This window comes from Diplotaxodon limnothrissa, linkage group LG23, assembly GCF_057381915.1.
Source record: "Diplotaxodon limnothrissa isolate DT_005_m linkage group LG23, D_limnothrissa_male_GT1.1, whole genome shotgun sequence".
Lineage (NCBI taxonomy): Eukaryota > Metazoa > Chordata > Actinopteri > Cichliformes > Cichlidae > Diplotaxodon > Diplotaxodon limnothrissa.
In genome coordinates this window covers 4476392-4500829 of record NC_140617.1, presented here as the reverse complement: position 1 = coordinate 4500829, position 24438 = coordinate 4476392, and the positions used below count along the sequence as shown (strand labels likewise).

General features: G+C 38.1%; 1 protein-coding gene and 1 non-coding gene across 3 annotated transcripts in view; both read left to right on the top strand.

Annotated features, from left to right (window-relative positions):
- Positions 1-24438, top strand: part of agbl4 (AGBL carboxypeptidase 4) — a 348823-nt gene that overhangs the window by 96113 nt on the left and 228272 nt on the right. The gene's annotated exons all lie outside the window — the stretch shown is intronic.
- trnak-cuu (transfer RNA lysine (anticodon CUU)) lies at positions 3991-4063 on the top strand. The gene has a single exon. It is a non-coding gene; the product is annotated as a tRNA-Lys (tRNA).

Sequence of the window (24438 nt, the reverse complement as noted above, 5' to 3'; positions counted from 1 at the left end):
CTATGAAACCTTGAAAAGCTTTAGTTCTTTTAAATGTTTTTCAGATATGTTTTTTGAAAAAGGCTTATAAAAGTTTTAGTTTTCAGTGGTTTTGACAGCTTTTATTTTTTACTTCAGCATATTTATTTCCTTTATTTCTTTTTTCTGATGTGTTAGTGATGTTTATGATTATGTTACCGTTTTGAAGCGTCTACTCGTACATGTTTCTATCCATTTTGCTCTGCATTTGGCCCTCACTACTCATTAAGGTTAAGTGAGAGAACTTGTGTGTGTGTGTGTGTGTGTGTGTGTGTGTGTGTGTGTGTGTGTGTGTGTGTGGACTTTGTCTTCACCTGGATGGCAGAATGCCTCCTGTTCAATCTCAGCTCTGTCAAACTCACTTACCTTCCACCACTAACAACAGATGTCTAGCCAGCACATCCTGCACCTTAGGTTGTTGTTTGTGCCCTTAGGTTTTACACACACACACACACACACACGCACACGCACGCACGCACACGCACAGAACGTCAGTCAACATCAGTAGCTAGCACCTTTATTACTGCAGGCAATAAGTCAGTGTAGGGGTGTGAACTGAGGAAGATTTTGATGGAGTCTAAGACGAGGACAAAACAATCCTCACAAGAAAACAGAGGTGCAAAGAGCTGATGTTCAGCCTTATTTGTTTCAGACTACTGTATAAATGACAGGAACTGAATCATTTAAGTATACAGTTACTGTAAAAGTAAAGTGCACGCTCATCTGTTTTACATATCAAGACACAATAAAAATAATCTGCTCCTTAGCAGGTCTTAAAATGATTAAAATAGAAACTCAGGTAATAACTGCATCATATATACATGCATAAATACACCATTACCTGCACCTATATAGGAATTAAAAGGGTAAGTCAGTTAATACTGGTGCCACTATAGTTTCTTTGATTAGTAGCTAGCATAGAGCTGTCCTTTAGTATTGACACAAACATTATATTCCTCTTAAGTTTTTTTCTTCTGGCAGCTTGTTCACCTACATGGGTGGTTTTATGTGTTACCACTTTCTCTTTAACCTGTAGCTCTGAATGTGATGCAGTCCAAATGTCTGATTTTGTCTGAGTTCTGTTGTGGCATTCTGCCCTCAACTCCATTAGCATTGAGAATGAGTGTTATGTGATGCTTCTGTTTCTCCTTTGCTTGTCTACTACGCTTATTTTCGGCGAGTCAGCTCACAATATGTTACTGCACTGCAGTTGGTTGTAGATCTTGGATGGTTCTTTGGAGAACGGGACATTTATTCTTTTGGCTTCTGCGTCTTATTAGTTCGTTTGCCAGCAATGCGAGCCTTTGTTTAGTCATCTCCAGGGTCTCCATTAAGCACAGCCCATTGTATTTCCTCAATATTCTCTGCCCTATCCTTGATTTTTACATCAGTCTGTGTGGTAGACAGCCAGAAAAAAACTGTGTGAGTCTTGGTTTTGTTAACTTTTAAGTTTGTCTGTAGAGTTGCATTCAGGACACATCCGTGGTATAGTAACAGGGGATGACAGATATATTTTTTCCTAAAGTCTGGGCCTTCAGACAGCACAGTGTCTTTCTCAGTTACGATGGTCTCTGTGTCAGATTAGGTGACTATAGAGTCATAATCTCTGTCATTCTTGCCATCTATTACAAAGTGCATGATGTCATCTGAAGGAGGTGGCAGCACGTGAAAATAGATGATACCAACCAAAATGCTGTGCATGATACTGGCTATGTTCTTCCATTCACCGGTTCCACCCCCCCCTATGTCTCTGTTTTAGTTTTTCAAGTTTACAATCGTAAACATTTGGCAGAGCATTTATGGCCATATTGGTCAGCCGCACAAATGAATCCAAAGAGGGCAAAAAAAGAAAAGCCATAATTGTACTGTTGTAGGCTCATTCTTTCAATTACTAGTGGTTACTGTTACTGGTTACTTCTAAATCAATATCTCAAATCTAATCAAACACGGATTAATTTAGTCCCTACATATTTTTGATTTGTCTGTGCTATCTATATCGTTAAGCCTAAAATAGTCTATTTTAATTATAACTGTCACTGTGTCAGTTATAAGTGATTATAACGAATGCTTTTGGCTTCTGGTAATGTACATTTAATATTTTTTATGTACAAACAAATAGTAAAGAAAGTTGTTGAAACTACATTTAAGATACATTGAGAAATGTGCATAGGAAGCTGTCTTTGCCAAATTCAAAAAGGGATTAACTGACTTACTGATGTGTGTTGCATTTAACTCTAACCACCCATACGTGTCCTCATTTCACCCTCTTATTGAGTTTTCAGTTTAGTTGCATTTGTAGCCATTATGCTGATGAAAGTTGAAGTACGCTGGATCATTTGCAGTTTGACTGTTTCGAGATCTTCTGTTTAAAATGGGTAGACTGAGTAGCATGCTCCCGTTAAACAGTAAAAAACAAAGTGCATATTGCTGTTTTTGCCAAATAACCTCTGGCTAACATCTCTGGCTGAGGACCAGAACACACAAATACACATCCACACTCACTAACTCACAGTCCTCCTGTTCCTCTCTCTCACTCACTCACACACACACACACACAGAGCTATTATAATACTGTACAATGAGTAGCCTTCTAAAACATCAATAGCTCCCCCTGTGGCAACTGAAGCTGCTGCTGTTTGACTTTGAGCTAAAATGCAGTGCAGCTAAAACTGTAGTGTCACTACTGCTTAACTACACACACACACACACACACACACACACACACACACACACACACACACACACACACATATATATGTATTTCACACACACACATATATATGTATATATATATATATCAGGCCTAAAATAAAAATAGATTTACATTATTAAGATTGATCCAATTTTTGATTTTTAGCTTTAAATTTCAACTTACATATTGTTGTGGTGACTCGGACGCCATGGATTCATTCAGTGCTGATGATTACAGCTTGGCTTTGTCTTTCGCAGAAGAAGATAACCGTACTTTCAAATCTAGCTTTGTTTTTTTGGCTGACTATTATGAGGTTCTTTCCCCACATCTCCACTTATTAATTCAGTATTATTTTAAGACAGACAGCTATTTTGTGAAATGGATAAAAACTGCAGTGTGTTTTACGGCTACCTTCCCATCAGGCCGAATTTATTGGCCTAGCTATTGCTTCATTCTTTGTGATGACCTTTATCTGCCCCTCTTCTCTCACTGGACCCTCTGATTACTTCTGAGTGCTTTTATAATGCGAAGGTATATGCAACCATAATGTGTTAGTAGCTGTTTAAGCCCAAACGAAGGTTATATCAGTACTAGGTGAAACATTAAATGCAAAAATGAATGAAATTACAGCCAATGAAACTGCATACATTTCCTGTGGCGCATCTTCAATGTATAGGAGGTAAATAGATGACTATGTGCAGATGAGCCGTGTGAATGTCTGCGTGTGTCGTTTCATTTGGAATTGGTTTCTGGGACGGTGAGACCGAGATGACCAAATATATATTGCGGTCATTTCCTTTTAAACAAATCATTTGTGTGTGTTAGCATGTCCATTAACCCCGGCTGGAAAAATCATTAATTTTTCCTGAGTGAACACATTAGTCATCAAGTCGCTTTGCCGCTGTCTGTTGGTCCCGCAGCTTCTTGGATACAGGCTCTGAGACAGAGACAGGGCTCTAAATCACTTAACCGGAACGGCGATGCTGCAGCAGACGCAGTCAAAACGAAACATCAGACACGTGAGCCCACACAGATATGCACACAGGGAGAAAACTGCACATAGAGGCATGGGCACAAATGCATATACATCTGTACACACAACGACAGGGCTGCAACGATTCGTCGACATAATCGATGATATTGACTATACAAATTAGTCGATAGTGTCGATGTGTGATACACTATATAATGTAAAGGTGTTTTGGTAATTGCAATACACCACAGGAAGATATGGGGGCAGTATCGCCTACATCATCTGCCACAACAGCAGGGGCATCACAGCCTGGCTAGCTCAGTCGGTAGAGCATGAGATGCTTAATCTCGAAGTTGTGAGTTCAAGCCCCACGTTGGGCACTATTCTCTCACAATTTCAGTGTATTTGTACATTAAAGGGATATTCTCATAGCGAGGGTTGTAAAAACAATTAAAATATAACTGTCAAAGTGACTTTTAAATATCCTTTCTTTTTCCATTTAAAAACTCGTTGACATCAAAAATGTGTTCTTCGTTGGTATGAAGGTAAAGACATTACACATAAAAAACACTAAACATTAGAAATCACACAGTTAAGTTCCTTGCGTGTTTACATTAATGTTTGTACAGTAATGTTTATGTTAGCTTACATGTCAGAAACTGCGCAGCATGATGCTAGCTAAGCGAGCACCATTTCAGTTTTGTTAGCTGAAATGCAAAACATTAAACTGGAGAAGCGACACTGTCTCTTAGTTTTTCCCCTCACACATAAATATTATAGTAAACCTCTTCTACCTAATGTTACAGTTAATCTGTGGGTCGGCCCATATCAATAATTGATTATTTATATAATCAGCTAAACAGTTTAATTGGCATTGAACACTACACCATCTGAGAAACTATTAATTATATATAACCAAATTTGTGATTAGTAACCATCTTTTCTATTTCTTTTTTGTTTTGCTAGTAAAACTAGTACTAGTAGTTTGAAATCTTGTAAAGCAGACTTCAAATGGCTTCAAATGGCTAAAGTCGTGACAGAGAGCATCTTTAGCAGGGTTATCAGCAGCTGGGAACATCATCTCAGAGCACGTCTACTGAAATCATGAATTCATGAACTCAATTATTTGTAAACTTTGGAAACTTGTTATTTTGGATTCAAAAATCCAGTTAAAATCCAGTTATTTTGGATTGTATTTGAATTTATTATTGAACTTATTATTTTTTATTTTTCGTTTAAATACTAGTAGCACTTAAATTTGTATTACTTTGTATTGTCTTTATTTCATTTTTATTCTGATTTTTATTAGGACATTTGATTATTTACAAATTCATACGTTTCCCGGTTAATTATTTTAATTTGCTGTAGGACGAGACAACAGGGTGATATTCACAGGTGGGCAGACTGGAACAGGTGAGGTAGTGGAGCCTAAAACAGGAGGTTTGCCCACAGGAAGCGGAGATAGCTGTTATTGAAATAATCGTTGACTAATCGACAAAAAATTGGCAGATTATTCGACTACCAAAATAATCTTTAGTTGCAGCCCTAATACTAACACACACACACATAGCTTGTCCTGTTGCCAGGCTTATCAAGACTTTTATTATGCCTCACAATACTGGGTAATTAGGTGTCCTCTGCTCTGCCTGTCTCTCTCACTAACGGTGGAGAAATAGACCTGTCACTGTTTGGGCACTCAAAGATTCAACAAATGCTAAGCAGTAATGGCTTGCTTTGTATCTTGTAATCCATTGCATTGACAGCAGGGACACTTAAAAAGAAGAGACCCCCCCCCCACACACACTTCTCCTCTTTCTCTCTTTCATTTGACTTCTACCTCTGGCACCTGGCTGAAACTTAAGAATTGCAGTTTCAGAACAGTGCATGATGAGCTTTGTCTTCATTTAGATGTTGGTGAACCACACTGTGATGATATTCAGTATGCCGAGACCACCTATAGCTGCACAACAGATATATGCCTAAGAAAATAAGACTTACTCAACACTTTTTTTGTTTAAGTAGATAAAATTCAGTGCTTTTATCTAAACACCCACTAGCAGTCTTAGGTGGTGTCTACTGTGGGTCACTTTGTGAAAGAGGAGAATAAGGGGAGAGGCTGTGGAGGGCAGAGTGAACTGCATTACAGAGGAGAAAAGATGAGAGGCAACACCAAAGGAGAAATGTGGAAAGACAAGGACATAAAGTGGGAAAAATACTGTGTATGAGATGAGGATAGAGGAGGTTAAACCGAAGAGAGAGTTTGTGGTGTGTGGTTAATTCCTGTTTTACTGATCTGGCAGTTATATGGCAGCTGAGACCCGCATACTGCCAGAACCATGCCTCCAGTCTCCTCCCCTTACCCCCAGTCTTCACTCAATCATTGTCTTGACCTGCTTACTCCAGTTCATGGGCTCTGGGGTAACTGGACTGGAGCCTATCCCAGCATAAGGCGGACCAGTCCTTCACATGGCCACCAAACAAGCTTTCGCACCAAAGCTGTTCTTGTAATGTGATTAAACTGCCTAAATAACTCTTCATGTAATATGTTCTCATTAACATTGGCAGCGGTCAAGGAGAGTGCATCGACATTGGGGGTAAAATGTATGTGACTCAAACAGGAGAGAATGGAGGATTTGCAGTTAAGTAGCTGGGCTGTAAATGGACTGGCTGCCAATTGCATAAGGGAGCTCATTCCACAGGCAGCATACTGCATGATAGCGTAGGGTCATAGTGAGCTGTCATGGACCAATGATCTATTTCTCTACCTGTCAACCCCTCAGAGGGAATGAGACAAGAGAGAGTAGCCTTTCCCTCACCTCTCCCCCTCTCTTTCTGTCTCTCTCTTTTCCTGCATCTGCGAGCTCCACAGTGAATGTTGTGACAAGAGGCAAACTGCTGCCTTTAGCAAAGATGTGGTTGCACAAACAACCAACTCAAATTCAGTGAGACATGTTATTATTTTGAAGGTGTATTGTATTGTATAGTATAAATAAAATTGTATGTGATAGTTGGCAAAAACAAAATCCCAAATCTGCCAGCAGGTCTCCCAAATTAAATGACAAAATATGTCGTTTGTAGCTGTCATCAAGAATGACAAGTATTATTTGTCCTGACCTTCAGCTGAACAGCATCATTTGTCAGTGTCTTCTAAAGCTGTTAATGAGTTCTCTGCATAAATGGCAAAATAACAAAACAAAAATAAATAGAAAGCTAATGTTTTGGGTTAGAGTAAGTTCTTTGTTAGGTTTATCTAAAGTATTTGTTTAGAGCCTCCGAACACTTGAGTTTTTAACATTTCTGCAGAGAGTCTGATATCTCTGTTTTTCCAAATCTACCCATCTTAGGTTGACATAACGATCACAATCCAAGGTCCCCCTACAAGGTTTTTCCTTGACCTTTTCACTCTTTGCACAGCCTTCATCAGCGGATAGTAATTTGATTACATATATATTTTCTGTGTAATTTCACAATGCAACATGTTAAATTGAATGACATCTGGAACCTCAACAATGAACTGTTCAAATAAAAAACCTTTGATTTTAAACATTTCATTTACTCAGGCTTTTTTTTTTATTGTGATATATTGTAGAAATGCAAAATTTTGCCTAATTTTCAGTAAATAATATAATCGATGAAACATGGTGCAGCTTAAAGCATAAAAGGAAGTTGGATGTTTATTTTTGATTTCTTTTAAAACAGTGGAAGCACAAATAAATGCTAATAAATCAAATGAGGCATTAAAGTGAAAGAAGCAATGAGTAAATTAGGTAAACAGGTGTCTGGTCTTTTTCTCCTCAGACAGATCACTACACTATATTTTTACCTCTGCTTGGATGTGTTTGTAGTGTTACTTACCTGTTGTTTTTCTCATGAAAATATTGCATGATGCATGTTCTTCCAAATGAATTGGACAGCACATCCTAATCAATAATCAAATATCCCAAAGAAATAATGTTTCTCACAGATACCAGGTTGAAAAGCAAATCCATTTGGAGTATTGCAGCTGTGCTCAGGATGATTCCGAGAGCCTCATTTATCAGCCTTTTGTAAGCAAAGTGGTGTATTTAATTTGCGTGCATGAGCATTTTTACACATAGAATGTGATTTATCAGTATTATCTTGTGCATTAGAGTGCGCATATATTTAGAAGCACTCCTGAGCAAGTGTATGCAGATGTCTCTCACAGAGAAGAGAATTCCAATGAGATGTACAAAACTCTCAGTCCAATCAGAGGAACTGCTGAAATCGTATCAGTACACAGGTGTTAAAGCCTACAACTGAGAAGTGGCTCAGGCTCAGGCAAATGAATGTCAGTCTAACGTGTCCAAATAGGAGATATTTAAACTTCTCCTTGTTTTGAGCTCTAATGCTCAGTTTCAGTGTTTGTAGCTTGAAATGGAGCTGCTGGTGCACCTACCCCTTTCAGGAAGAGGTCTGTGAGTGACAGAGAAAAGCAGCCAATGGAAGCAGTATGTGGGTCATTCAGTTAACAGCAAGGCACCAGATACAGATCGAGTAGCAATGTTACTTTTAGTCTTCTCTCGGAGCAATCGTCTCACGTTCAGGTATAGCTAAATATACAGGTGACAACAACAACAACAAAAGATTCGCACGAGAACAGCCTTAACTGGAATTCAGCTTTATTTCAGACTGCTGTAAAGGAGCTAACAGAAAGCTAGCTTACATTAGTTTGTACTGAAGCACAAAAATAAACACGAGAACACAGTAGCCCACAGCTGCTTGTCATGTATTGGTGTAAAATTGACCTTAAAGTTTACACAGTTCCCTCAGCGGTATATTTTATACTTATCTTTGGCCTGTTGGTTTGTTTTGCAGCGGCACGTAAAGCGACCAATGCATACACTTCATTATATTACTGCAGCTCAAGTATTACAGCAAGTGTGCTAGACTTCCAAAATAAAAGTTTCTAAGACGTATATTTGGGGCTGTAACTGATGCTGAATGTAAAAATAAAATGACCCTTCAACAGATGTTTCAACAATTGTCTCTTTTAAGAAGCAACTTGGTGGCGAACACATTTATCTACATTTTGTTTGACCTTCAGAATAAAAGCTCACAAATACTGAAGTCACAAGGCTTATAAAAGATTAGGAACTATTCTGCGTGTGCCTTATTGGTTCCTACTATGAGTACTATTGTGTTAATAGGCTGTGTTTACACTTAGTGACTAACAACCAGTGCATACATGTTACTTCACCTTTTAAATAACTTTAACCAAATTATAATTGACCGTCAACATAAAATCCTTGAGAATTTTAAAGCTTTGGTGGCTTCTCACACATCCTGTTAGTTCCTTTTGGCTGCTGACAACACAAACAGCAGCTGGTGCTGTGGCACACTCAAAAAAATTTCTGAAAATGTTTTTGCTCTTTTTATCCTTGTACAATATTTTCATCTGGTTAGAAAAGCAGCTGAAAAACCATAATGAAACAAAATTAGCAAGCACTTTGAGGAGATAATGTTGATCAGCACTGTCAGTTACTGTTCGTGCATGCACAGAAAGTTATGAAGTTGCTACGTTTTTTGTATTAATATTATTCAGTTCTTCTTCTTCTCTCTGTTATTATTATTTATTTATATATTGATTTATTTTCAGTATCTTTTAAATTTTGCGAAAGGCGTAATTGTTCTTTCACAACACTGCTTTGGTCTGTCATACTTGTATTTACACAGTAGCCTACTTGTGTATAAAATATATACAGCACTGCTGTTGCCCCGCTAAGCTTTTTGACCTATCATTAATTGATAATTAGCATTAGCGTTTTATTTTAAAATCCAGTTTTTACAGTTTGTCTGCATGAAACATTTGATTCCTGCTGCTGATTTCAGTGCTGGTACAAATCCTACAGACGGTTGTTCAGAAGCTTCCATCACTTGAGTTTAGTTCCATCAGTGAGAGAGAGAGAGAGAGGGGGGGGGCAGTTCGAATGCGCCAAGGCCTCTGCCTGCTGGATAAATAGGGCTGTTCTGTAGTAGATAATGGCTGAGTCACATATTATATTTATCCGACTCAATAAAGCAGGAGCAGGCAGGCAGATTACTCTGCCCTGAGTCAAGGAGATAATGATATCTGGCTGCTAGCTGGCCCAAAACAGGCTCCAGACAGACCAACAGACAGGGATGCAGGCAGAAAGTGCTGCTAAAGGAGTTGTACATAGATGCTGTTAGCATGAGACTTCTGTGGCCTTCATAAGCCGAGGACTGCTTGTGTCAGCCCTCTGCTGGTCCGTGTCACCTCTCCTCTTACCTCGCACCTGTATGTTGCTTCTTCCACGTTCAAGGATTCAAGCTGCATGTGTGTTGACACTGTACATCTGCTACTCCATATCTACGCAACACATAATTTCTACACAGGCTGCGTAGCCAAAGCATCCTCTGCAGAGTGTGCTGATTAGAATAGCAGCATCTGTTCTGTCAGACGCACAGGGACAGCTGGAAAACATAGCTGAAACGCCTTCTTTGTAAGCACTCCTGTAGCATTTTTTAAGTGCAATAGTTTTTATAGTTTTACTATTTTGTTTTTGATTTATCTATTTGTTTCATTCCAAAAGTTTGATAATTGGATTTGTTACTTTTGTTGTGTGTAGTGATAAAAACCAGAGGCAGTGAGTACCTGGTACTTTTATTTTGAAGTTTTCGACAGAAACAGATGTGCAGATGTGCTGTTTCCCAGCGGTTTTGTGCTACGCTATTGTAGTCTCACAGTAGCTATGACACAAACACTTGAGGATGGTGAACACCATTAAATTAGATCAATAGCCTCTATGTAAGAGGGTGACATATCAGAGGGCACCCCAGAATACCTTTATTATTATGTTTTCGAATAACAACATAAAAATATTTTTCATAATAATAGAGTTGTCTGAATTGAGGTCAGAAGTTCTGGACCGTAATTAAACATGGGCGCCACAAACCCTGGTGGCGTGGGCATTGTGGCGCTTTTATAATCTTGCTAACATAGTGATAATGAAAACTCTTCTGGTGTTGGCAAAACAGTTGCTTATTCCTCCAGTATACAGCAGACCTTAGATAGATAAATAGATTAAACTGTAAACAAAGTCTTCTTTGCTTAATATTTTTGTCAGTGCTGAGTAATCAGCATTTCTCTTGTGATTACTTCAGTATTTTACTCTGAATAAAAGCTCAACAGAGGAAGCCTAATTTGCAACAAAGCAGCACAAATAGCCTCCGAGGTACAAGCTCTGCGAAGACAGCTCGCTCTGCCAGGGAGAGAAGACACTTGAAGCTCACTTTGTTTCACTTTGTGTCCTGTGCGCCTCTCCTTGCTCATAAAGCTCTACATTTAGCCAACTCTGTCCCAGAGTCCTTTCCAATTTCTACCTCTTTGAACGTGACGAGTGATAAGGATGGATTATCGCGAGAGCCGAGAATTCCTTAGGATAATCCTTCACAGACAAAACACTGGGACATCTCTGCTCTCTTTCTTTCTTTCTGTCTTTTTTTCTTGGTTATAGCAGACCACAGTACTCAAAGTGCTGTGATCTGTTGTAGCATGACTGTTTGACTTTCTAAATTTGTTTTAATCAAGGCTTTATAGAGACATGATTTGAGTATCTTGGGTTCAGAGACACCAGTTTCTCTGCTCTCTCTGAATCCACTTTTACTCTGCGTGATTGCTACAAAAATGTCTGTGAGATTACACGAGCGCTGATTGAGATGTCGAGGCTCTCGAAATGTCTTTGGAGAACAACGCAACAGGACAATTTACTTTGCTTTTAATAAGAGTTATCGCTGACTGTTCCTGCTACTAGTACTATCCCCAAGATGAAACAGCCAAGTTATTAATGAGAACAAAAGAGTTTGCATGAAATTTGCATTAAAACAAACTGTGAACAGTAGTAGTGAGACTAAAAACGTAATTACTAAATGATTTCAAAAGCAATTTAATTCACACATAATTTCATAGTCCAAATGGTAAATTATGTGATTTGTTTCTGTATAAATGCTAAAACAGATCAATTCGTAGTGTGTAAAGCATTAATATCTACTGTTGAATTTGAACAGTTTTTTTATTTGGAAACTTCTGCGGTGGATTTAGATGTCTGGGCAGAAAAATAGGACACTTGTGTGGTATAATCAAACAACTAATACTTTTGTGTTGCGTAATTGTATTTTATGGGCTGTCTCTGCATTGTTTTGCACTGATTGCTTCATTCTTTTCTACTGGAATATAAATATGAACTGTGTTAAGCTCCATAACAACATTTGCAGAGTGAGATTGCTACTGCTGTGAGATTAGTAAATGAATGTTACTGTAGTAATGAGAAAGCCTCCCCTACATGCCTCTCGCAGTCGGTGATAAACCAAGGTAAGAAAAGGGAGCAGGGAGCAGGAGCACAGCGAAATGGAATAATCTAATGTAATTTTTATGCTTGGCTGTCATGTGTTGCATATAATTGAAGTAAGATAGGAAAATTTGTTGATTTGTGTCTTTGAGTTTATTCTTGTGAAACTTTGGTCTAACTGAAATAGTTGAACTTTTTCTTCTCACACATACAAAGAGCAGTTTTTACGATAGACTTCAGAGGGCAGTTTTCTTTAACTTGGCCAAAGTAGTAAATGAACTGTGGCCAAAACCTACTCTGACCCTTTTCAGATTTTGGTCCATATGTACATGACAGCATCACACAGTTACTGTAGGTTTGTTGGCTGCATTTCTCATTTGGCCACATCCCAAAGGTCCACTGTGAGCTATTGACGCTGGGCAGGATGGTGCTTTCATGTTCTTTGCACCGTATTCTGACCCTTCCATCTAAAAGTCTCAGCAGAAACGCAACACTCAGACTTGGCTACATTTTTCCAATTTTAGTAGGTTTGGCCTCTGCTCCCTGTTCTTATCTAACAGGAATGGCATTTGGTGTGGTCTTCTGCTGCTTTAGGCCATCTCCCTTATGGTCCAACATGTTGTTCTTCTGCATACCTTGGTTATGGTTACCAGTAACTAATTACTATTACCTTCCTATTAATTCATTTTCAATTTAGTTTTATTTATACAGCACCAACAGTCGCCTCAAGACGCTTTATATTCTAAGGCAGACCTTAAAATAATACAGAGAAAAACACAACTCCTATGAGAAAGCACTTCGGCGACAGTGGGAAGGAAAAACTGACTTTTAACAGGAAGAAACCTCTGGCAGAACCAGGCTCAGGGAGGGGCGACAATCTGCTGTGACCAGTTGAGGTGAGAGAAGGAAGCTTGAATACTTGACTTGACAGGACTATTAACCTGAAGCAGTCTTGCCTCCTGTGACCTCTGCTGCTCACTCTATATTTTCTCTTTTCAAACCATTCTCTGTAAACCCTAGAGATGGTTATGAGGGAAAGTCCCAGGAAATCAGCGGTTTCTAAAATGCTCAGATCAGCCCGACTGGTACCAACAATCACGCCAAGTTTAAAGTCACTTAAATCACCTTTTAACCCCATTCTGATGACATCTTGTGTCCAAAGTATTAAAAATGGTTCTCTTTGCTGACGATACAAACATTTTTTGCTCTGGTGATGATCTGCAGAATTTATTGGAGGATATGACTAATGAAATAAGTAAAGTGAAGTTCTGGCTTGATAAAAACAAATTATCATTAAATTTGAATAAATCTAAACTGATGTTATTTGGAAATAGTAGTTTAAATACAAATGCAAAGATTCAAATAAATGGTGTTGATATTGAAAGAGTCAGTGAAAATAAATTTCTGGGGGTAATAATAGATGAAAAACTTAACTGGAGAGCTCACGTAAGATATATTCATTCCAAAGTATCACGAAGCATTGCAGTACTAAACAAGGCAAAACAGGTATTCGACAGAACATCACTTCATATTCTCTACTGTTCACTGGTTTCACCATACTTAAGCTATTGTGCAGAGGTCTGGGGCAATAACTATAAAACCACATTACATTCACTTTTTACTCTTCAAAAGAAAGCAATTCGAATCATCCACAATGCAGGTTATAGGGAACATACAAACTCACTATTTTTGCAGTCTGAAATATTGAAAATTGACGATATAGTGAAATTCCAAACAGCACAAATTCTATTCAAAGCAAAAAATAAAGAACTGCCAGGTAATATTCAGAGTATGTTTTTTTTTGAAAGAAGGAAGTTATAATTTAAGGGGTTTTTGTAACTTCAAAACAATGAAGGTACGTACTACAAGAAAAGGCTTTTGTGTTTCTGTTCAAGGAGTGAAACTATGGAACAAACTGAATATGGAATTAAAGCAATGTCCAAACATAAAACTGTTCAAAAAGAGTTATAAAAATATGATCTTCTCGATCTATAAAGAAAAGGAAAATATTTAAATTAAGTGAATGTCTCTATTTAAAAACAAACAAACAAAAAATTCATGATGTGATATTATAGTATATAGTATATCAGAAATCTGTTCACTATTTTTATTACAAATTATATCAGTAAGGAAGCTGACTAAATATTCACTGATAATTTATGGGACAGGGGTGGGATTAAATAAGTGTATACTTCTTCCCACTCCCTTTCAACATGTAAATTAATCAGAATGTTTTTTTGTATGTAATTTGTATAGTATTTTTTTCTCTCTTATTTCTTTTCTAAATGTACTTGTATATTGTTCACATGTTGAAATAAATTACCAATCAATCAATCATCTTTAAACTCCAGCAGGTCATCTTGACTATGTCTCCACTCATAATGATAATTTTCCCATGTGACTGACTGAAAACAATTTGTCATATGCATACAAATGCTCATTTAAATTTGACTGACAAATGTAAATAAAAAAACCCAATGTGTATACATACAAAACAGTGGGTTAATATATATTCAAAGCAGATTAAGTTTATTCCATTGTTTATGTTAATAATATTTAATCCAAATAGGGGCAAACTGTATAACAGCCCTTTGTGAGTGTATAAATCTCTAATCGCTAATCCTTAAATTTCTGATTACAGGTAAATGAACTTCAGGTGGAAGATGTTTGTTCTTACTCAGAGCATATTACTCTAACACTAACCCTAGTTTATAATAATGTTACTAGATTAAAATATTGTGTTATTTTCTATTTTCTAGAAAATAACACAAAAACAAAAGAAAAGTAATTTGCATAAAATGAATGATTGCAATAACCTAAGTCTCCATGTTGTCAATCAAGTCAACTGCGTCACAGTCATTCCCACTGGCAGTAAACACGGATTAAAACATTCTCTCTGGTCTTAGAGTAGTTTCACCTTTCAGGTCTCCAACAAGCACGGTAAGCACAAACATAGGACACTAGTAATAAGAGTGACACAAAGACAGAAGAGAGAAGACAAAAACTCACATGATAGAGCCTCAAAACTGTGTGAACAAACGTTAACTTTGCCACAGATCCAAACCACATTGGAAAGTAAAGTGAAAGTTTTCTTCTCAGGATGCTGAAATTATATCAAAGCACTAAAGATCCATGCCCCATAAAGGACAAGCAGGTCATTTGTGAATTAAGAGATGCTGAGTGTAACTCACTCTTGCACTCTAAACTGTTCAGGAAGTTTCTTCAGTAGATTTTTGGGTGACCCAAATAGTGTATATGTAATTATATACTAAGATGTATTTTTTTTAAATTTGGGTTTTTTTAGTAAGTAAGTTTGCAACCAAGCTTTATTAGAGTACCAACTAGTGCTGCAGATTATTTTAGTAATCGATTAATCTATTGATTATTCCATCGATCGATCAATCAATCAATCAATCAATCAATCAATCAATCAATCAATCAATCAATCAATCGAGTATCGGATAAGAAATACTTTTATCTCATTCATGCACAATAATAAATATTCAAAAGTGAGAAAACACAAGTCTTTCAAAGTGAACTTTACATTGTTTCCATTTTAGAAATTGCAATGTTTTAAAGTTTAACTGCATATAACATCTATCAAAAAACAAAAAAAGCAACTAAACCCTTTGAATGCATGTACGTGTAATGTTAAAATGTTTTTTTTAAAGGAAACATTTTCTTAAATACAAAATATATAAATAATCTCAAATACAGTCAAAGGTGAAAGTCAAATAAAATAAGACATGCAATCTAAATTGAGCCATAAATCTTTACTCTGTCTTCTTGGAAGACTTTCTAACATTAATAGGAGGCAAGTTTTTGTACTGCTGAAAACAGATGTTATGATGGTGTAGGTGTTAATACTTTATGTTAATAATATGTCCTACATAACAACCCTCAGGTCAGTGGCTCAGACCCACTGAGCAAAGTGACATCGGTGTGACGTCTTTTATAAGTCATTTTTGGACGTACAATTTTGGTCCACTGAAGCGGTTGTTTTCTAACACCCAACGACATCTTTTTTTGATGTCTATTAAACTTCTAGTGTTGGTGTCCATAGGACCTCTGCGTACGGGCTATTTATAGTCCAGATGTCGTCGTTGTGAACGTCTTTTCAATGTCAAACTCAGATGTCGTTTTTATAATCCTTCTACATGTATCAGGTCTGTAGTATCATGTTTCCAGAGGGCATGATTACTGTACAGAGACAGTTATGTGACTTCTCCAAGATGGCAAAGATGAAATGAACCATATACAATGCAAATGCTCTTTTAAACTTATTAAACACATTGTACTCTTTTTAAAAGGAACTCCAAAAAATTGTTTAACATTTTAAAATGGATTTCAATGTTTTTAAGATTTGAACACATTCTAGTAATTGATAGTTACAAACAAACAAGTTGGCTAATTAAAATAAAATAAACCCTTTAAAGAAAAACAAGAAAATGTAAAATAACAAACAAAACCAAAAATACTACATGAACTGAATAAATCAAAAAGCTAACACGTCATAAATCCTGTTTGTATATAAATAATCCACAGTGAAAGCACTTATAAAATCAAAAATATTTGTGTTTGTTCATGTATTTTTTTAACACTTTTTACATTTAACTGCATGTATACAAAATATTTCACACATTCAGATATGGTGTCTGATAGCTGCAATATTTAGATACTGGTTTGTTTCCATATTAGCACGTAGAGTATACTTGGCAACAGAAACAACAACACCCCCCAAAAACACACAGACTCCGAAAGGTTGAAGGATAACTAACATTCACCTGGTTCTGTAACCATTTTGTAGCACACAGGTGTTCAGAGGTCACACGTTAGTCGTTTTATAGCCTATCTAATATCTAATGACTTGCCTGTGAAGATGTCACCATAGTTATTTGGCTGCTGCCTCAATCTAACGCGGCAGAAAGCTCACTGAGTGCCTCTTGGAAGACCTCCCTGATTCTCTCTGAGGATTTCCCAGCAGCTCTCAATGGTCCTTTCTCTTTAATTCAATTTCAGAAATGCTCCTTCCCCTGAGAAGCCCTCTGAAACCTTCCTTCAAATTATTTTAAAAGAAGGGAGACTAAAGGATGTAAGGAATCAAAGTCGCCTGAGGCAACATGGTGTTTCCCTAAGGTTGTGTGCTTTGGGAGAGGTGTGGCAGGTATAAAGATACTAGCAGGAGCGCTTTTATCATCCTTGAATGTCATCACATTTAGGTTGGGTGCAGTTAAAAATCCAGACATTTTGCTTTGACGTTCAGACGTCTGGGGTCAACACCCATCTGTAGTATTAAATGGATTAACATGCACAGTATTTCATCAACTTCATAAACATTACCTTGTTTTAATGTTTCTCCACTCTGTGCGGGGTGGGTACAAACAAACGCAACACAAATGTGGTGAAACAGAAAGCAGAGGAGAGAAGCTAAATTAAAGGCACAGATCAGTGTAGCTGCTCCAGACAATTCATTTCAGACGCCCAGTGTGCGTCTGTGGCGATGCACAAGTGTTGGTTTACGTGCCGGGAATGTCAGTGTGAAGCTATAGCAGGGCCAACTATAGTTAATAATAATTGAATGAGAATCTGCTACAATAATGGGGAACCCTGCCAAAATAATCTTGTTTAGTAAACTATGGGCAATCATTCTGAATATCTGTCCCCAAAAATCATTGGCACAGCTCAGCTGGTCCTGAATCATTCTCTTTAACGTGTCTCTTTGTTGCACTCTTTCTCATCTGTCTTTTTCTTAGTTCAGAGCAGATGGTTATTAGATCTGAGCCCACTTGTACCCCTCTCTCAAACCTATTTCCCCCTCCTTCAGTGTTTGTGCTAAGTGGAGACCGTGCACCCTCCGACCAGTTCATCCGCTTCGCTGCGGTCCCTCCAGACTCCTTTTAAAGGTGCTTTCATTTAATCATTTCTTTAAAAAAGCTTTTTTTTTCTAGGGCAGTATGAGGTCACAGATCACATCAGAGCTGCTTTCCAACTCAGTGACCATTTAATCAAGCCGAGGTCCATTTCGAAGCCACTCTTTTCAGACCACCTTTTCTTCCTGGGGCTCAGGGGTGAAGTCTGTGGCCCCAGTCGTCCGAATCCCATTCCTACCAAAGCTTTAGAGGGGACTGGGTGACTTACACCAATTCTCCAGGATTTACAGCTTGACTGAGTGTCCCATATAGCTACATAGACTCACCTGAAATGTTTCTGCTTACCTCTGACCCGAGCAGATGCGGTCCTACACAAAAAAAATTGTTCAGAGTGACTTCAATGTTTCTGAAGTATTTAAGTTAGAAGTTCATTGATTTACAGTTCTGTTCAAAAAGGTTTGAGCTGTAAAATTTAGGTGAGGATTTTTTTTAAGAATTTTAGCCATCATAGTTTTAATATACAGTATTAAATAATTTAAATTATATCATATAATGTAATGCCGTGTCAGTTGAATACCACTTAATCACTTTTTTACAGGATGCTGAAGCTCATCTTAAATATATTGAACATGGAATACAACAAGCTAGACAGAGTGTGTTTTAGTTATTCTATGGGTGTTTTGTAGAAATATTATTTTTATACAGGAAGCCACTTTATTCTGAGGTTACACATTATTAATTGGCTCCACACAGTGGTGTCACATCAGGATTTTAGTCCTGGGAAATGGCACTAGACAGTCGGCAGAGTTGGCTCTGTGGAAGTCGCACCATCCAACATTTAGATGATGACTTGACAGTTCTGGATTTGTGACTAAGTGGCCTATTTTTTGTGCTGGGTTGTACTGAACAAAATCTTGATGGGTATTGTAGAAGAAATCTCACATTGCCTGAACAGCTGACATAATTTCTATGAATTAGAAATCAGAAAGAAAACCGATAAAAAGCTGAGGGAAAACATGTTTTGTTAAAAATGTAGATTATAAAATGCTCAGAATGGGTTGTTTTTCAAATGTAGTGCATTTTTTTGTATTGTAATGGTGATATTTAATGAAAAGGCGTTAAATGTAATTTGTGTAATTGATTGTGAATAACATATCAGTGTTCTGCTTCCCAGCTTTAGTTTGTGAAATTGTATTCAGAAATAAAATATTTGTCTAAGAAATTTTCAAATAGGAGATCATTCCTATTTTCATAGTATCATCGTTCTTATTATGCCATGGAGCAAGAGCATTCGTAAGTGTACATTCAATTCAGTTAAGTTTGTTTGCTTTCCTAGTTTCATAATCCCTGGTGAGATATATGTATGTGCTATTCTCAGTGAATGTTTTAAAGAGCAGTTCTTTTGCTACATTGATATTCCTTCACATCAGTGCAGGACTAGATTGGCTTTGATTGGGTTGTCTGCAGGCAAGATGTGGGTGATTATAATTTTTCCATAGCTTTAAATGTAGGAAGGTCTCCCCAGTAAAACACCAGCAGGTCCACGGTGGAGTGTAAATGTACACTAAGTTATCGTTTCTACATAGTCTTAAATAACAGATACCACTAATGTTTAATTTCAAAAACTGTACCAGTACCGTATTTTCCGCACTATAAGGCACACTTACAATCCTTTAATTTTCTCAAAAATCGACAGTGCGCCTAATAATGCGGTGTGCCTTATGTATGAATTCTGGTTGTGCTTACTGACCTCGAACCGATTTTATGTGGTACACGGCGCTCAAAAGTCTGTCAAAAAATGTTTTAGTACGACTTTGGTAAGCTACGAAGCCGCACCGCTGGATTGTCGGAGCATTACGGCTACCGTAGTCAGGAGCCTTGCGGACTCGGAGTAATCTGGGTCCAAAACTCTGACTGCTTCCGGTCCCAAGTCAAACAAACACTGCGGCATCACTGAGAGTTAAAAACTGTCTAAATTCTTTCATCTTCAATAAAATGATCAGTGTTGCTTTTTTAACAGCTGTAACAATTATGTTTAACATCCAGGCATCCATGAAAACAGAATTTATGAAATTTAACAGAGTTACAGAAGTTAGCAGGAAGTTAGCTCACTAGCTTCGCTAGTTACCTAAACTTAATATTACATGTTCTGAAAAATATAAAAGGTGCAGCTCTGCTATCACTTCCAACATAAATGAAGATAAGAAACTAAACAGCACTGACATTTGTAGAGTTACTGAAGTTGGACTAGCTGGTATATAATGCTGTGCTATGTGATCGTAGCGACACAGCTGCTATGTTAGCATAACATAAAGCATAACACAGTGAAGCTGGAAGATGAACGCTAACTTTTTTCCACTCTATAAAACTTAACGTGAGAGTCCCCAATGGTTTTTGACAAATGCAATCGCATGGCAGGATGCTGTAAACAGACTAAACTTCAGTCAGGAGAACAACTGAGATAATCCATCCACAATACAAGGTTAGTCATTAATATACTGCAATAACACAGGAATAGAGCAGCTGTGAGAGAAGTCAACATTAATGAATCAATAGTACGGAAGTGGAGGAAGCAAGAAGAATGAGTTGAGTAAAGTTTGACTTATCTGACTGTTTTGTTTCACTTAATGTGCCTTGTGGTCCGAAAAATACGGTTAGTGATAAGATTTCAGTTTTTTCATCTTCTTGTTGCTGTTTATTCATGATATAGACAAAAGCAGATAGTTATCCTATGACCAGCAGCTTAACCACAAAGTAGCACACTGCTGCATAAAAGTTGCCAATATTCTGCTGACTCGATGAGGGCAGTTTTGAACCTCCTCTGTCATTAACATCAGCACAGAACTGTACACCGGGAGCTTCATGGCATGGGTTTCTTTGGCCGAGCAGCTCCTGTTGTAGCCCAGTACTTTTGTCCATATGATTCATATTATATTTCTGGACTTGTTATTCTGAAATTTGAAGGACCGCCATAACCCTTTCTGTGATATTTGTTTTATTTACGTTACAGATTTTCAGTGATTATCGTCTTATGCAGTCACGGAGCTTCTTATTAGCTAGTCCAGGGGTGGGGAACTCCACCAGTCTGCTTTAAGTACACGAATCTGACTTTTTTTTTTACTATTTTATGTATGCTTGGTTGATTTTATAAAGACATTTCCAAAATTATCTTTTAACTAAATTGATGGGACCGACTCAGCAGCAAAATTATTTGAAATCTCAGACAAACATTGTCGAAAGGTTCTTCATCCCTTAAGTCTTTATTTTAACAATTGATTGGGGCAGCCACTGTTTAAACATCAAGCCCTCTTCCCCATTCTGACTTGCCTGTCTCACAGTCTTATTTAAAAAATGCATACTCAGTGCTGTAATCCTGAGGATAGTTGATTAGCAGAATGAAGATTTGCCTGTTAATTTTTATACTGACGGCATACTTTTTAAGAGTACTGTGTTCTTTATTATTTTAAGCTGTGTTAGTCTATCTGCCATGTGTGCTGGTGGTTCTTCATTGATCTGTTTTGCTGCCGATCGATGATGGGTGGGGTATTTTCCATGCCTATCAGACTGTAATCAGTCAACTGAAGGAAAACTATCACTTTTTGTTACGCATGATGTTTCAAAGGTTACTCCGTGCATTAATTCCATCATCCATTCAATAAATATTGGACACATTTTTTGTCTTTTGCTTTCTTTTTTTCACCCCTCCATATCCTTGAGTGATGATGCATTTCCTTGTAGAAATAGCTACAGCACTGTTCCACTGAACCATTAGGAGGCTTAAGTCATTGTTCATCCTCCGACTCTGTGCCATCATTCAGCAACTTCTTCTTTGTTGTCTTTTCTTTTTGCTTATCCGAGGTGCAGTGAAGCAGCAGATGCTGCACTGTTGTCCATTATGATGCTTTTTCATCATTTGCAGACAAAGGAACCCCTAAAATAACGTGCTTTGTTACATTTAAACAACTTTCCTTGGAGGGAGATATAGAAGTATGTGGATTTGTGTCTTTGTGTATATATGTTTGCCCATGTTGATAATCTTGAGGTAGAGATGATGGCTTTTTTACAGCCTCTCTATCCCACATGAGAAGACATCTGTATACGTAGACTTACAGTTGAGACTGCCATGCCACCAGTGGCTGAAGGTGGACTGATTGGCATAAAATATCAAAATGATTTTACAGTGATAAAAGAAACAATGACACGAGTTGTGAAATACTTAAAACCCAACAGAGGACGTGTCATCCAATCAGACCAGCATCAGCATCAGTGCCAGTATTTTCAGACATTCAGCAATATACCTGGTTTAGGTCTACTGCTGGCTTACAGGTGCAGACTTGTAAACGGTGCCACCCATTTACATTTTTTCCCGTTATACACTAAAAAACACAATGAATGTTGGGTCTCATAGCTTTACTTTCCTCTCTCAATGGATTCTCGTTGGCCTCAAATTACAGCCCACCCTTTTGCTGATCAGATCATCAAGGGTTGCAATGAGAAGACCTGTTCAAAGTGAACGACTGCTGCATGAACTGCTGAACAATGTGCTGAATGAATTTGCAGTATTATTCTCATATTTATTTCAGCTTTATTCTTTTGGTTAGCTTTTAATTCCCCCACCATATCAAAATATTATAGATTATTGGGTATTTTTCTTGGCATCAAAGTGTGAAATTCTAGTATCATGACAATGCTGTATCTAAACAACTAGACCTTGTGTATTGCAGTGATGGTTGTTTTTCAGAAATTGGAGGAAACAGAAGAGGAGTGCCTGATATTCTACGGGGGCAACAGCCATTCACAATATTTATACTGAATTTAGTTTCTCAGCAGTCTGTGCGTATCAGCCGGGCTGTAGGGTTAGTAGCCTCACAGACCCACCTCCACATTCTCAACAGTGACCTGTGACATCACTTCCTGCTGATGCAGCGCAACTGTCAGAGTTGAGCCGCGGTGTCCTTCAGCCTCCATCCTCTCCCAGTCATGTAACTGCTGTGAAAACAGATGCAAACACAGACACACTCAACACACTCGTTTGCAGCCTTTGACCTCTGTTTTGTTCGCTGTTTTCAACAAGCCTTCAAATTAGTCTAAATGTGTTATATCAGAGCGAGTCAGAGTGAAGGCCTTTGGCAGCAGTGCAGAAAGATGAGACTGAGAATACGGGCTGCCAGTAGGACTGGACTCTCATTAACCTCCCTACCTCCTGTCTCTTCACCAAGTCTCCTTCATCAGCTCATCCAGGCCTGAAGTGACACATGGGCCTCTGGAGTGTCAGTAGCGATAAAGATGCTGCCCCTTCAGTGTTTTAATTGGAACTTCTGCTGTTGATGTGTGAACAGCTGTAGGACAGCGAAGGGCAGATCTATCATCCCTGCCCTCCGCAGACCGCCTGAGGTCAAAAGGCAGCAGTTAGTGTGGCAGGAAAACCCCCAAAGCTCCTGTTTATTTATGATTTTATTGCTACACTCCTGCCTGCGCGCCGTCCCGTTCTCTCATCTGCATATTCACGTCGTCGTGAAATGACTAAGGAAAAGTAAGGAGGAATTTGGGGTGGCTGAGCGAAATAGCCAGCGAGGATATATTTATAGACCCAACGAGGGGCTCACACACACTCACACTAGTTGACACACACACACACACACACACACACACACACACACACACACACACAGTCAAACACTCACACTTCTGTGAATCCTCTGCTCTCCCTGCAGACACAAATCCATTATTCATTTCAAAATGACTCATTTTTCGCCCCGTGGCTCCTGGCAGTAGTGTGGTGCCTGACCAAGGGGGGTGCTTTTCTAATTAATGCAGATTGTGGAAGAAAACAAAAAAAAAACATATTTACTCTGATGCCTGATATTACAGCAGTGCAGGCGTGAAACAGTGCTGGTGGCGAAATCGAGTTTTTGACCTATTATAACCTTGCACACTCAGGGCTATAGCTTGTTTTCAGAGGATAGATCAGCTGCGCTCTCCCTGCTTTATTCTAGGGTAGCCCATCTATTCGTGTCGCGGTCTTTTTCATGTTTATAATAAAAGTAAATCCAAATGCAGTACATAAGGTTCATGGATTTCTGTATCAGATGCCAGTCCAGCCTTTCAATCAGCACAAATAAAGACCTGATAGGTAAAAAGCTAAGAACGCCACTATGCAATATAAAACAAAAGCTAAGCGTCATACTCTATGCACAGGGAACAGGAACTCTTCTCAGGCTGTCCCCTCGAGATGTGATCCAATTTTAATGAGCCCGCCAAATGTCAATAAAAGCATCGTATGTGTGTTTACTTCTTACACTATCAGCTATGTAGTGCGTTGACAGATAGGACCAGAGATCATCATGGAGTACAGAGCCCACTGAGGCATGCACACTCACATGCATACAAACAGACACGCTCAGAGGTACGACTGCTATAAACAGGCCAAGCTTGAGGTGGGGCCAATTTATTTTAATTCAAATATTTGATAAGGTAAGACTCGGTGCAGCTTTGCATGCTATTAGATAGCAATCTAAATAACATTTACATGTCATTTACGTTCATTACTTTTTTCTT